The sequence below is a fragment of the Cryptomeria japonica genome, chromosome 9 (assembly GCF_030272615.1).
Source record: "Cryptomeria japonica chromosome 9, Sugi_1.0, whole genome shotgun sequence".
Lineage (NCBI taxonomy): Eukaryota > Viridiplantae > Streptophyta > Pinopsida > Cupressales > Cupressaceae > Cryptomeria > Cryptomeria japonica.
In genome coordinates, this window is record NC_081413.1 from 394,425,204 (window position 1) to 394,439,371 (window position 14,168).

Here is a 14,168-nt window from a genome sequence, read left to right on the forward strand (position 1 = left end):
AATCCATCTTGGATCTTGCAACATCAAATTCTAGCATGGTTGATGTTGATGCGAGTGATTGGACAATTGTTTTTCATCACATTTTTTCTTTGAGTAAGAAGATCCTTCTCAAGCAATTTGGTGTTGTCAAAAGAGAAATAAGTTGTCAAGAAAGGTGAGGGCTAAAAAGAATCTTTAGATTAATGTTTCTGACCGTGTTGGTTATTATTGATGTGGTTTTTCATTGATTTTCTTCAGTTGTTCTTCACCAATAGCCTATTTATAACAACTTTATCTATTTGGAAGTGGGTCCTCTCTAGAACCTACAACCAATCTATCAAAACAAAATACATATTGGAACATTCCATCACAAAAATATGTCATTTTTATATGTAAAACTATAATGTTCAGGTTTTCTTGAAAACAATCAAATTAAAATTCTCATCTTGGTCTTACAAGTATTAGGGTTCTTACCTAGCAAGATGCTCCTCATAAGGATGATTGTATGTTGTCTAGACTGGCTCGCCTTGGAAAAGCCTCAGGATCTATGATAAAAGTCAAAGAAACAATAATAATATCCTCTAGTTCATATAAGAAATGATTTATAGTGAGTGTCCTTGAGATAAAAGAGCATTTACATTAATGTAGTTGTTTGTGTCGAGGGTAAATCGATGATAGATTCCTCCTCAGAGGATAATCATATCCCCCTTCTTAACGCATCTTCGTATCCATTGATCCTATTTATCCCTTACATCAAAGGAGCCTATAACAAAAGAAACATAAAACTCAAGCATCAGTATATGTCATTGACAACTCCTGTTTTATGAATTCTTTCAAATTTGTCTTTGCTAGAGTTAGCTTGCTAATAGGCTATTGCTATATACTAAGAATTAAATTGCTGAAATTCCATGACTTCGACCATAAAGACACATAGACTGGGTTGAAGTAATGTATACGAGAATTAAAGGACAATGGAAAAGTATGTCATTGACAACTCCTATTTTATGAATTCTTTCAAATTTGTCTTTGCTAGAGTTAGCTTGCTAATAGGCTATTGCTATATACTAAGAATTAAATTGCTAAAATTCCATGACTTTGACCATAAAGACACATAGACTGGGTTGAAGTAATGTATACGAGAATTAAAGGACAATGGAAACTTTTCCATTGTCTATAATAATAGCAAGAATGAAAGACAGTTATCTATGTAACATCTATTTGATAATTTTGGATTGATAACTTTACATATAAACATATACAACCATGGTATATTGCAAAATGACATAAAAAATCCATTTCATGTAATCAATAATTTTGTACAAAGGGGAGGATGCTAATCATGTCACCCTAAATATTCGCAAATAGGTATTGAAGGAATGCTGACAATAAATATGATAAAATAATGCTTGGTTTAGAGGATATAACTAATTCACCCCTCAATTTAAAATAAAGATCAGGTAAAATTTAGTACTTCTTTTAATTTGAATACATTATGATGTAGCACATTAATCAATACTACAACACTGCCACTAGAAAAATGTAGTAATCTGTCAAAAAGAAATAGTGATAAATGATAGGGATATAAACTGTGCTGAAATGGTTTTGTAATATTTAGCTCTTTTAATATAAATCCAACTTTTATTTAGGAAAAAAATATATTGATGAGTAAAATGGTTAAAAAAACAGATTTTTTTCTGTATATTGAACATGGAAGTTTCAATGATGGTGTTTTGAGATGGATAATTGGAATCCCACTATTTTCCCTAGATTGTTTTAACCAAAATTTTGGACATGATTCCATTTAGTTTGCACTCCATGGTTCATAGGTTATTAGGATTAATGGTTATGTTTCCATGGTGTTTGGATCCAAGCAAAACAAGTTCAATGAATCAATAAATGTAGTTTACTCGATACAAAATGTTTGTATATAGATATGGTATACGACATACATGGTGCATGGCAGATCACAAGTTCTTTGATGATTGATTGACAAGAAATGGCAGATCTACTAACAAGTTTCTTCTTGTTCTTAATGGTCCACAAGTTTATTGTTTTCATATTACGTTTCATAGTCACAGGTTGATGGATCATATAGATCATTAATTATAGATTATTTCAAGTTGTTCATGGTTTATTGTCACCTAGTTTCTTACCTAATTTTGCATTGTTTTCTACTTTATTTCCTAGCATTCATCTACACTTGAGTCATTCCTATGTTGCTTCAGATATGTTGTTCATGATTTATCCCCAGCTTCCATGGTTAGTACCAATTTTGCATTTGACTCAACATAATTCCTAGTTGTGTATTGTACTTCACACATCACACAAAAAGGGTTATTTTAGGAATTAGGATACGATACAGTATTTTATAGTCCTAATATCTAGGTCATTAAACTTTCACATATTGATGTATCACAGTTAGCTATTTTATAATTCGATGTGTGCTTAATGTACCTAGTTTATGGAGTGATTACATATTTGTTTCATTGGAGAAAATTAACCAGTCCAATTTGTAGGCTAGGGTTGTTATATTGTTGGTAATAGGGTTTGGTACTTACATTGAATTAGAAACATCTTTTATTGATTAATATAGATTCTAAATATATTCTTTTATGAATTCTGGTGTCTTATTTAAAAAATCATACCAAGACGTATGTATTGGAGCCAGTGTTCCACAAGGACATTTCCTCCTCCAAAACTATTTGTTTTTGAAATGGGGACAACTTCAGAATACAGGGACTTGGATGGGACTTCCCCCTGCCGCCCCAATGCAATCCAATGCCATCATCTTTAAGACATCTCTAGGACATCCTTGAGATGTTTGAGGGACTCCCAAGAGCCTCCTGATCATCTCAGGGACATCCAATCATCTCCCATGGCCAAACATCCCATAAGTGATTTAAAAAAAAATTAGAACTTTTTTTCAAACTCCATGCCCAAGGTCAAACCCTTACAGCCTATGGGCCCCACCCAAACCCCACCAACTTTATAAAATTGCCTCCTATTTTTGTTTCAACTCACAAAAACAAAGAGAAAGAAGCTGACAACTGTGAATGTGAGAGTGAGAGTATAGAGAAAGAGAGTTGAGGAGAAGTAAGAAGAGAAGTGATGCCAAGTTGCCAATTTGTAATGGTCTACCCCTATTTGGAAACCAATTTCTTTTGCACCTTTTCAACTATGCTTCTTGACAAACAGTTTACTTGAATTCTCTACTGCTAATTTTCAATTTGTCTTTCTTGATTTTGTGAATGCCAATGTTTGTTTGCTGATACTTTTGAGATGGCATTTTGGCAAACAACATGCATGCACTAAAAGGGTTTCAATTTGGAATTGATATTGATAGTGCAGATATCACTTTATAATAATCAAGATTTGCATTCACTGAAATGATTTTAATCAACTAAAGAGAAATATTCATGACTTACAAGTAATAAAAAAACTTACAAGGATGAGGCATATTTGTGACTTACAAGTAATAAAAAAACTTACAAGGATGAGGCATATTCATAACTTTTGCAGTCCCACCTTGGATATCAACACTAGAAGCAACTCATATTGTTCATGTATAGACAAGACAATATGGGAGTTTATTATACCCAACAACTTGTGGTGTTGTTGTTTGTGCTGGCTCTGTTGGACCCTGCAATTAAGATTCAATATACATTACTCAATAAGATCAACTGTGCAACATAATGAAATATTGAAAAGTGTGTTATCTTGTTGAGCTTCGCTTGGTTTCAATAATAGTTTAATATTCTCTACTTAACAGGGCCAACCACATGAAGGTGGAAGCTCATTTGGCCCCTCCCCCCCCCTAACATCACTCTAAATTCCCCATTAACATCTTAAAACATTCATTCATTCATTCTTTCTTTCTACCATTAATAAAATATAGCATTCATTCATTAATATCACATAACGTTCATTAACACATAACATTGATTAACATTAATTAAAATGCAACATTCATCAATATTAATTAACACATATCATCCATAACCATTAATTAGCACATAATTACATTCACTAACACATAAAAATCAGTCATTATCAAATAAGTTAGATTACAATCATTTCTCTTTTGTTTTTTCTTTGAAGCTATGAAAAGACTAAGTGGAACATCGGTTTCTTCATCATTTCCCCCCTCTACAGATGTTCCACCAACTACTCATGATCTCAATGTATGCCTAGTCCTATACTGATGACGAGGACACTGAAGCGAAGGGGGGTCCTCTGCAATAACAAATAAATGGGTTAAATTAAAAAAAAAAAATTATTATTGTTACAAGTATTTCATTAATTTAGAGAACATAATTGTTGCACTCTTTACCTGATGGGGCCACATCATTTTGTGTAGCCTCAACCTCAACATGTTGAACACCCTCTAGATCATCTGGAGTTGAAATACTAAAGGTTACATTAATGTTGAACACCAATTGCAATTATATTTGTTTAAAGGAATAATAGTGGTCCTCTTTACCTGAGTGGGGAACATCACGTTCCTGAAGTTGTGTACCGAGATCATGCTCCACTTGGTCACCACTGACTACATGCTCTAAAATATTAACAAAAAAGGTTACATTAATTACTACTCTAATTACAAATTAAGATGTTTAATTGTATTAATAGCTAAATAAATAAATTTGAATTGCAAATGAATACCTCCACTACTGGGATGCACATCTGAACCTTCATGTGCAGGTGGTGTTTCATGATTAGTAGGCTGCATTCCAATGTCATGCACATTGTTATCAATGCTTGCTTATTTAAAACAAATATAGTCACTTTATGTTGGAACTCAACATCAATTAGATTATTGGTAAAGTATTCAATTTGAAACAATTTCCATTTAGCATATTTACCTGTGTGACGGATGCACTCAAATGTTGTGTATGCCCAGTCAATTCTCATAGCCGATCAGCCACAGCTGAATAGCCTTGCTGGTAGGCAATTCTCTTGTCATCTTCTTTGGGTGCTCTATTGAATTCAGAGCCCTACATTTTTACTTGGTACTGTGAATTTTGCTTGCATTGTTTGATAAAAAAAAAATGCTTGCAATTTATTAATATTTTGATGCAATATTTCGTTTACATGAGATACTTACAATTCATGCAACAAGTTTCATGTAACCACCAGAGCCAAGTTTGTGTTGCCCATGCTTTTCTTGTCTTGCCTTGGTTGCCTTTGATGTGTCACTCAGTCTATAAAAAGTTTGAAATATGTTAGATTATATAAATATAAAGAGTAATTAATTAGTACATAATTACATTCTTAATAGTATCTCATGCCTTCTTCTGGCATCTGGTGGTGTATTTCCTTTTTTCCTTTCAATTCTCTCCTTGGCATCCAAAATCAAGTCTTTCCACTCCCTCTCTGGAATCATGGGGGGACGCTCGTACTTTAGGTTCCTCTCTAAATGGGTCCTGTATTCGTCCCTCACATACTTTAGATGTGTGCTAGCTTTTTCAAGGAGCTTGGTTTTGTCAAAGGTGTCATTTCCAAACCACTCAACCATTTGGTTTGTCAATTCATCTTTTAACCTTTTTTCTTGGTCATTCCACCTTTTAAAGCAAAACAAACCTGTTAGATTCAGAAATGAATTGAAGCTACATTTATTACACTTCAAGAAATGGATCAAAGGAAAAATATTCTAGCAATGATATGAAATCAAAATAGTGTATTAGGGTTAGTTCACATATGATGTACCACCTTTTACGTATGGTGGGCCCAAATATCTGCAATGCAATGTCACCAAGATGTTTATAGAAAATATCATTGCCTGGAAAAAATTCATGGGATCATTAGTCCAAAACGAGTGATCATAAAGTAAATTACAATTAGAGTATATATAATAATAATTTTAAAGTACCTAGAACCTTTTGTATCTTTAAGGGAATCATTTCTTCATCGCTCACTACCAATATGGCTTGCAACATTCCCATACTAGCAATACGAGAAGATCCAGGAAATGATGGTATATTATCAGTAGTAGTCGCCTATGGCACATCCTTATGTGCATCTCCTCCTACAAAAAATGAATCCACTATGAAATGGCATTAGAATTCAAGAAAGATTGCTTGAAGGGAAATAAACACATGACAAAAGATAGAGCAAAAGAGGGATCTACGAACAGTGGGCGGGCCAATATGACATGCAGTAGAGGATGTTTGCATGCTATGTGTTGCTGACATTGCAGTCGGCAATACAGGTGAGGGTAACCTCTAATGAGGTGGCGGCGACATTTGCACAGGAACATTGATAGCACCTAAAGAATAATACATTAAATATATCAAACATTAAATATATGAAAAGTGCAAGAATTGTAAACAAGGATGAACCTTTATTTTGAAAATTGACAGTATCAAGTATGATGTGTTTTGGGTACTTAGAGTGATAAGCCAAGCAAGCGATAATACAAGAAAATCGTCATCACCTGAATATCCTGCAACACCCTAATCATGGGAACGACTTTCATGAGGGCAGATAAATTGCTGTAAAAACAATACGTACATATTTTAGTTAATGACATAAAAGAGAATAAAGTATAAACCATTATTGAACTTTTTTTATAATTAAAGCTTTCATTACTACTTACTTGCAAGTTTTTTGTTGTCTGAAGCAATAATTCCACCCTCTCTTTTATCTCATCAGTAATAGGATGCATGATTGCCAAAGAAACAATCTCTTTTCTAATTTTTCTAAGAGGCATTTTAAAGAATTTCATAAGGTGTGTGGAATCTTTAGGGTCATCATCGCTTAACCCTAATGATTCCACATCCCTAGAAAGGTGCTCAGGTATTGCAACTCCCTTTCCCTTTCCCTGAACATCCATTTGTGTCAAGAATATTATTAACAATTATAAAATTAGTATAAATCACTAAAAAAAGAACATAATAATGTTACAATTTGCTTCTATCTAATTTGTACAATTACAATGAGGTTTACCTGCTCGGTAGAAGTGTCGTAAGCTACATCCCTATCTGCGATATGTGATGGATCCATGTCGCCCTGTGACAAAGAAAAAATATAAAAAACATTAGCAAAATTAAACCAATAGACTTAGAAAAAAAACTTCATAATAAAATGATATATTGGATTCATTAATTGGAGGTTGGCTAATTTAAATGGTATATAGTACGTACCACCCCCATGATATTAACTTTGTTTGTATCTATACGATTCAAACTGTAGTTGATTAGAAGCTCTTCGTTGCACTTATTGATTTTATCGCACATACAAATACATGATTTCCCTTGCGCACCTCAAATATGCAATTGGGTTGTTTATTAGTTGACCCATGTCATGTACTATTTATAAAACCTACAATATTTCCTGTTGCTTTTGGCTGACCGTCAATGTATACAGCCACTCATTTACTTTGATCATTATCTTTCTGTTGTATATAATTTGCTGATAGTGCATACCTACGCATACTTTTTTTATATTTAACAATCTACATCCAATTATTGTAATTGTAACAAGGTCCAACAAACTCTATCAATTCAGCAACTCTATTATAACAGACCTTTATGCCGTCCATGGAAAATAAGCCTAAACCATGTAATGACGAAGGTGCTATGTGATATATCCTATCATTAACACAAAAATTGGTGTTTATTGGAGAAAGTTCCTTGGGCACCCATTGTTTTTGTATATGTATGTACCTTAGTGGCACCTCAATGTCGCCTTTGGTCTCATCATCATAAGAACATGACCCCCCTTGAGCAAGGAAAAATTTCATGCGTTTTTTTTTTCTTCTAATCTTTTGACCTCTTGTTGATCTCCCTATTGTAGACCTACTACATGTGTCACTTTCATTTTCTATTCCTACATTTTCCTCACTCGACAAAGAGAGATCTGACAAATACCTATTTGGGGGTACCTGCACTCCATGAAATGAGAGAGTTAATTGGTAATAAGAGAGAAATTTTGCAAATGAGGGTAATGTTGATGAAGAAGTCATCCCTAAAGTTGATTTTGGTATTAAAATTGGAATAAGTCCAACTGGGGCCTCAAGTGTTGATAACTGTATTAGATTTGCTACTATTGTCAAGGTTTGAAAAATTGAGGAAGTTTGTTTTCCAAGTAATTTTTAAAAAATAAACTTTTTCTATAGGGTGTATTGACTAGTTATACCTGTCCATCCATGAGACTGTGCAAGATCCTTGTCAAAAGGGTTTAGGGTCTTGTACAATGTAATTCAATTATCTTATGTTAGCTAAAAATTACATAGTACACAACATGAACAACATGAACTTTGTAGACAAAAAGAGTATTAAATAATAAAAATATGTTGTCATCAAAATCATTATAAATTTTTTAATTCCTTACCTTTACTTTATGTAGACTATGTAGGATCCTCAAATAAATGGTTGATGATGTCTATAGGCAATGACTTGTTCCCACCAAGGGTGACAACATCACACAGGGACTATACCTGAAATCAACACCATCAATTGAGCATCGTAAGCATTACTACATTTGTAAGTTGATAAATAATAAATACATACGTATCATAAGCATCATAAGCATCACATTATGTGTCATCATATATGTAATTGAGCATTACAATTAGCATCACATATGTGTCATCATAAACATGTAATCCATCACATATGTATCATAAATCACCATCCATCACATAGGTAATAAACAAACCACATTCTATAAATAAACACAAAGTTCAAAAAATGTCACATGCATCATCATAAACATGTGATCCATCACATATGTATTTTAAATCAACATCCATCACATAGCTAATAAACAATCCAATTTCCATAAATAAACACAGTTTAAAAAATGTCACATAAATAGTCACTCTCCCTATCTCCATCTCCATATTAAAAGGTGCATCATGAATTAATTATGTAATGGCATTAGAATTCAAAACATAATTGACTTGCTTGACATTATTGTCGAAGGCGTCTGGGAGAGATAGAGGTAGAACATACTGCAACAATTATAAAATTATATTTTCATTTTTTGTAACATAATACAATGAAAAGTACACGTACGCACAATACTTAAATATATTCTAAAAACACAAGAACATGAATTACCTTAATGAAGGTATGCCAATCATGTGTTTTCATCCCTGGCCCAAATTCACTTTTCTTTGATATGAGATTGTTTATGTTTGCAGCAAATCCTGTGGGAAATTGAATTTTTCGTATGACTTCTTTTATAGCATTGCTTTGTTGGTCTGTTAATAACCAAGGAAGCTCACTTATATTAATATGGTCTCCATGGCTATTTGATTGAATGACATTTATCGTTGCATGATTGGAATCCTGAATGTCACTACATATTTTGACAATTTTTTCTTTGTCACGCCTTCCATCCAATATTTTCCATACTGTCTCTGTTATATTCTTTCCAATATGCATACTATCAAACAAATGAACAATTTGTAACTACTCCTAGTAGGGCAACCTACTAAATTGTCGGGGATAACTTTTTAGTCCCTTAGGAAGGTGGTCATTTATGCCTTCACGACATTCATGATCATCAATCACATCATCAGTAAACAAAACAAAATAGAAAAGATGTTTTATGACAAACCAATAGATGGAATGGCATTACCTTGATGATTAATTCTATTATATTCCAACTTCCACAGGTGAGGTGTCATTCTTCGTGGCTTTGATGTATTCTCTTCTTTCCCATTGAAAATATGTTTTTCAGTATTTCGATACTTATGATTTTTGTGGAGAAAGTGCCTATACTCATCAAACACCCGCTTTCCTAAACTTTTTGAATGATGAGATTTCATCTTTGGACCACAAACAAGACATGCAAATTTTCCCTTTGTTTGAAGACCTACAAGATAATGTATAATTGGATTAAGTGTGATAATTTTTTGAATTATAATGTTCATGCACAACTTAAACACTATAACATACCACAAAAATGTGTTAGCCTTGGGGCATCGTGTATTGTCCATAGAAGCATCGCATGGAATTGAAATTGTCTTTGTCCAATTGGTCTAGAGACATCATACATAGTGACACCATTCCATAACTCCAACAACTTGTTGATAAGAGGCTCAATATATACATTCATATCTTTAACTTGGTACTTACCTAATCGAATAAACAAAAACATTACATAATTATTATGACCATTTTACTGCAATATTTATAATTAAATTTAGATGAATATATTTAAATGATAAAATACCTGGAACAATCATTGCCAACATTATGTGCTCCCTCTTTATTGAAATCCATGGAGGAATGTTATTGTTGATAACAAAAACAGGCCACATTGAGTAAATATATCTTATCTCTCCAAATGGATTGACACCGTCCGCTACCAATGAAAACCTAAGATTACGAGGTTCTTCTTTAAAGTGTGGCCACTTTTCCTCTATGTCCATAAATGTTGAACCATCCATGGGCATTCAAATAATGTCATCTCGACTTCTATGGCATGCATGGTAATCCATAAATTGTGCCAAGCTAGTGCACTTGAATAATCGTTGCATACATGGAATAATGGGAATATAGCGGAGAACCTTGCGAGGGACCCTTTTTGTTATTTGATCTATTTGATATCTACTGATATGAAATTCAGGGCATTCAGTTCAAAATTCATGTTGTTTGTGATATATAATATGATCATTGGGACAAGCATCTATTGCTTGATACTCCATTCCAATAGCTTTCATAAAGGTAGATAATTCTCGGTATGAGCGAGGTAGAATATTTGATGGTGGTAACAAAAACTCACCTATCAATCTACAACAAAAAAATATAATTTATTAATATAAAGAATATTAATGGTACAACATGATTCATAGTTTATTATGACATATATGACATACCTTAACATACGTGACATTGTTATGTTGGATAAACCATTCATAACCTTCAAGTTCACCAACAATAATATAGCAGAGAGAATAGTTGCATGTGAACCTTAGTAAAGGGCCTCAGATGCCTTCTCAAGTAGAGGGACATCGTGAACAACATCAAGGTCATCTTCATCATCATGATTAGTTGTGCGAGTACTAAATGTGTCATGGATCAATGTATTTGTACCATCATCTTCACTTGTGTTTTCTGGCTCATGATCGTCATCTTCCATGGGATCATTATCTTCAGCTTTGATATTCACACCTCCATGTTCGTCCATTTCAAAAACCATATTCTTTGGGTTGTGTTGATCCATACCATGTGCTCTGGGGTGCTCGACCTATATAAAATTGATAAAACATAAATAAACCATGATCATGATCTCATCATCACATGATTTATTATGTATATAAATTGTTAAAACGATATAATGAAAAACTTACCAATGAATGATAATCATGTCCACCTTCAATGTGACCATGCAGCCTACAATATTTCTTCATTGTTTTGATAAGAAGTCTTCTAGTCTTTAACCCCTTATAAATTTTTCACGGACAATAACATTTTCCATCACCTTTTCTTTTCAAGTTAGACCACAATCTAGCAATTGTCTCCTTATTTTGTTGTTTGTTGATATTGTCTGACATGGTCTTTCTTCACAGGCAAGAAAATTGGGCTATCAAACTAGTTATATAGAAGTTGAAATGTTACTTATGAAATCACGTTTTAGTATATAATATACCAAATTAAATTACTTGAAAATAGAAATTATCATCATTGAACCAAAATTAACTCTTCTTTTTCATCTCAAAACATATCTAATGGCTTTGTGGTATGCAATCCTTGTATAATATATTAAGTTGACTAATGTCTAATTGGGGTAATCCATGAGTGTCTAATGTGAATTCAATATCCTAAACATTGGAGAGACCTTATCTGACTTGCCTAATCAATGTGGTTGCTGTCCTAATATGAAATACTGAGTTCTACCCTTGCATTTGCATCAAACTTCTCACATCATGTTTCTTCAACAAAACACACTAATATGAATTGAGCCAACACCATGAGGATAGGGTCAAGTATCATGGAAACTAATCATAATACATGAAGATGGGGTTTACACATAAGTGTTGGCTCTCAACAATGCCACACATCAAAAATTGTCAGTCTCAAGACTTGTCCTATTGGGTGAGTACTCATTGATGGCCACAAGGCCAAATAAATGTATGTAGGCTTCAAACTCCTAACTCTAGGCTAGGAGGACCCTACAGAAGGTCTATGAACACTCACTTTGTATTACAATAGAAAGAGCCTTCCTCTAGAACTTTGTTTGCAACACGCACATCAATATTGGTAATAAGTGTTATGATGGATGGTCTATTAGGACGGTAAATAAAATGCTTATTCTTTTTCCACCCTTTGAAACTACAACAAGGTATTTGACTTGGCAGGGTCCCCACACATCACTTCAACAACAAACATTAGGTAATTCAACCTTTTTCCTTCTCAATGTATTTTTTTTTGTCTTTCATTGGTTTTCTTAGTCCGATACATAGGGATATCAGACCTTTCATGGCATCATCACACGTGCCTTCCAATATGTAGTCCTTTCATATTTTAGGTGCCTACACACTATGTTGTTGTTAAGTATTGATGTAGTCTTAAGACATCTCATGACTCCATTACATGTCCACACTTGGGTTTACAAACACAACTCTATCAAAACAAAAACAATATCAGTAGTAAAACTATGACTATGACAATCAATACCCTTAGGACAATCATAGAAATTTAATCTATTTCATTTGGTTTTGATCGACAAACCCTTTCGAAGGTTGCATAGGGTCCCCTCACCCCTATCTCTATCATCAACCACTTCAAAATACCAATCTCTTGGTCTTCCCACCAAATTCTTCCCTGATATGATACATAGCATGAAAAAAGGTCTATCATCAAGCATGATATGATACATAGCATGAAAAAATGCATATAAAACCCCAATTTCACTAAGAAAAACTCTTGGATGGCATGCCAAAGGCCTATTTATTCCTATCCAAGTGTGTTACAACCTCAAACCACCATAAACTAACTTTCCAACCATATTTTAAAGAATTTTCTACAAGAAATGTAAAAGTTGTCATGGCAATATGACAACTTTTTTCCTAATGGACCTAAAACTTTCACAATTAGGTCTTTATTTGTTGTTAGAATGCAATCTATGACTAAGTATTAGAGGATCTTTCTAACTTGGGTATCATGCTTTTATGTGTCTCTGACATGACTCCTAGTAACTATATAAGGATCTTACTAGTCCTAGATCTATTCCTTGTCCTTTTGATATGGTTCCTAGTGAGAATATATGAATCTTACTAGTTCTAAATGTCATAACTTTGTGTTTTGCATGCTCCATGTGTGTTACCAATGTTACTCATATTTCTCACTTTTTACTTCCCTTTTATCTCACTATTGTAGATTGACAATATCATAAGTCCTGGGAGCTACCACCTTTCCAAACTTGTAGATATCTTGACTCTTCAATATCTTGGTGAAAGAATATTTGGTTTCTCCATATTTTCCAAAGAGTAAATATGCATAATTTCATACTCTTGCTAAGAGGGGGCTAAATATTGCATCATAAGTTGTATCTCTTTAAAAATATACACTAAGTTTGGACTCAATTTAAGTGGTTGTGCCTTATTTATGCCTAATTGTACTTAGGTTTGACAATGTTTCCATAAATTTGGTTCATTCCCTTATTCATGATGTTCCTCATGCCTCATTTTTATAGGACTAGGGTCTTGGGAACCCTTATTCATGGAAATTGGACCTAAAATTTGAAAGATGAATGGTGGATTCGCAAATAATAGGAATTTCCTCTCCAAATTTGGACTTTTGCAAAAGTTCAATTTGAAAAGGTGCAAGGACCATCCATATAAGGTCCATCTTGAAAATTAAATGATAATACCATCCATGCATATTAAATGATATAGTCAAGTAATAAAGAAGGAAATTTCCTGAAGTTGTCAAATGATTATAAATATGCACAATAGTCCACTAAATGCAATTCACTAAAAAAGAAAACAAAGTATGCTACAAGATAGTGGGTAAGATGCAAGGAATGAAGTTAAATAGACAAAGAAAAACCATGAATATTACCAAGTCAAAAGGAGTAGCTATGACCTCTTAGGTGTTTTTTCACTTGCATAAATTAGACTTCTTAAGGATAGAAACACATGTAGATAGTAGTATGAAGTTTTTTTGATGATTTTTTAAGTAGTTGAAGGAATTGCTTATTTTAGTTATATCTAACCCAAGACAATTTCAACTCAA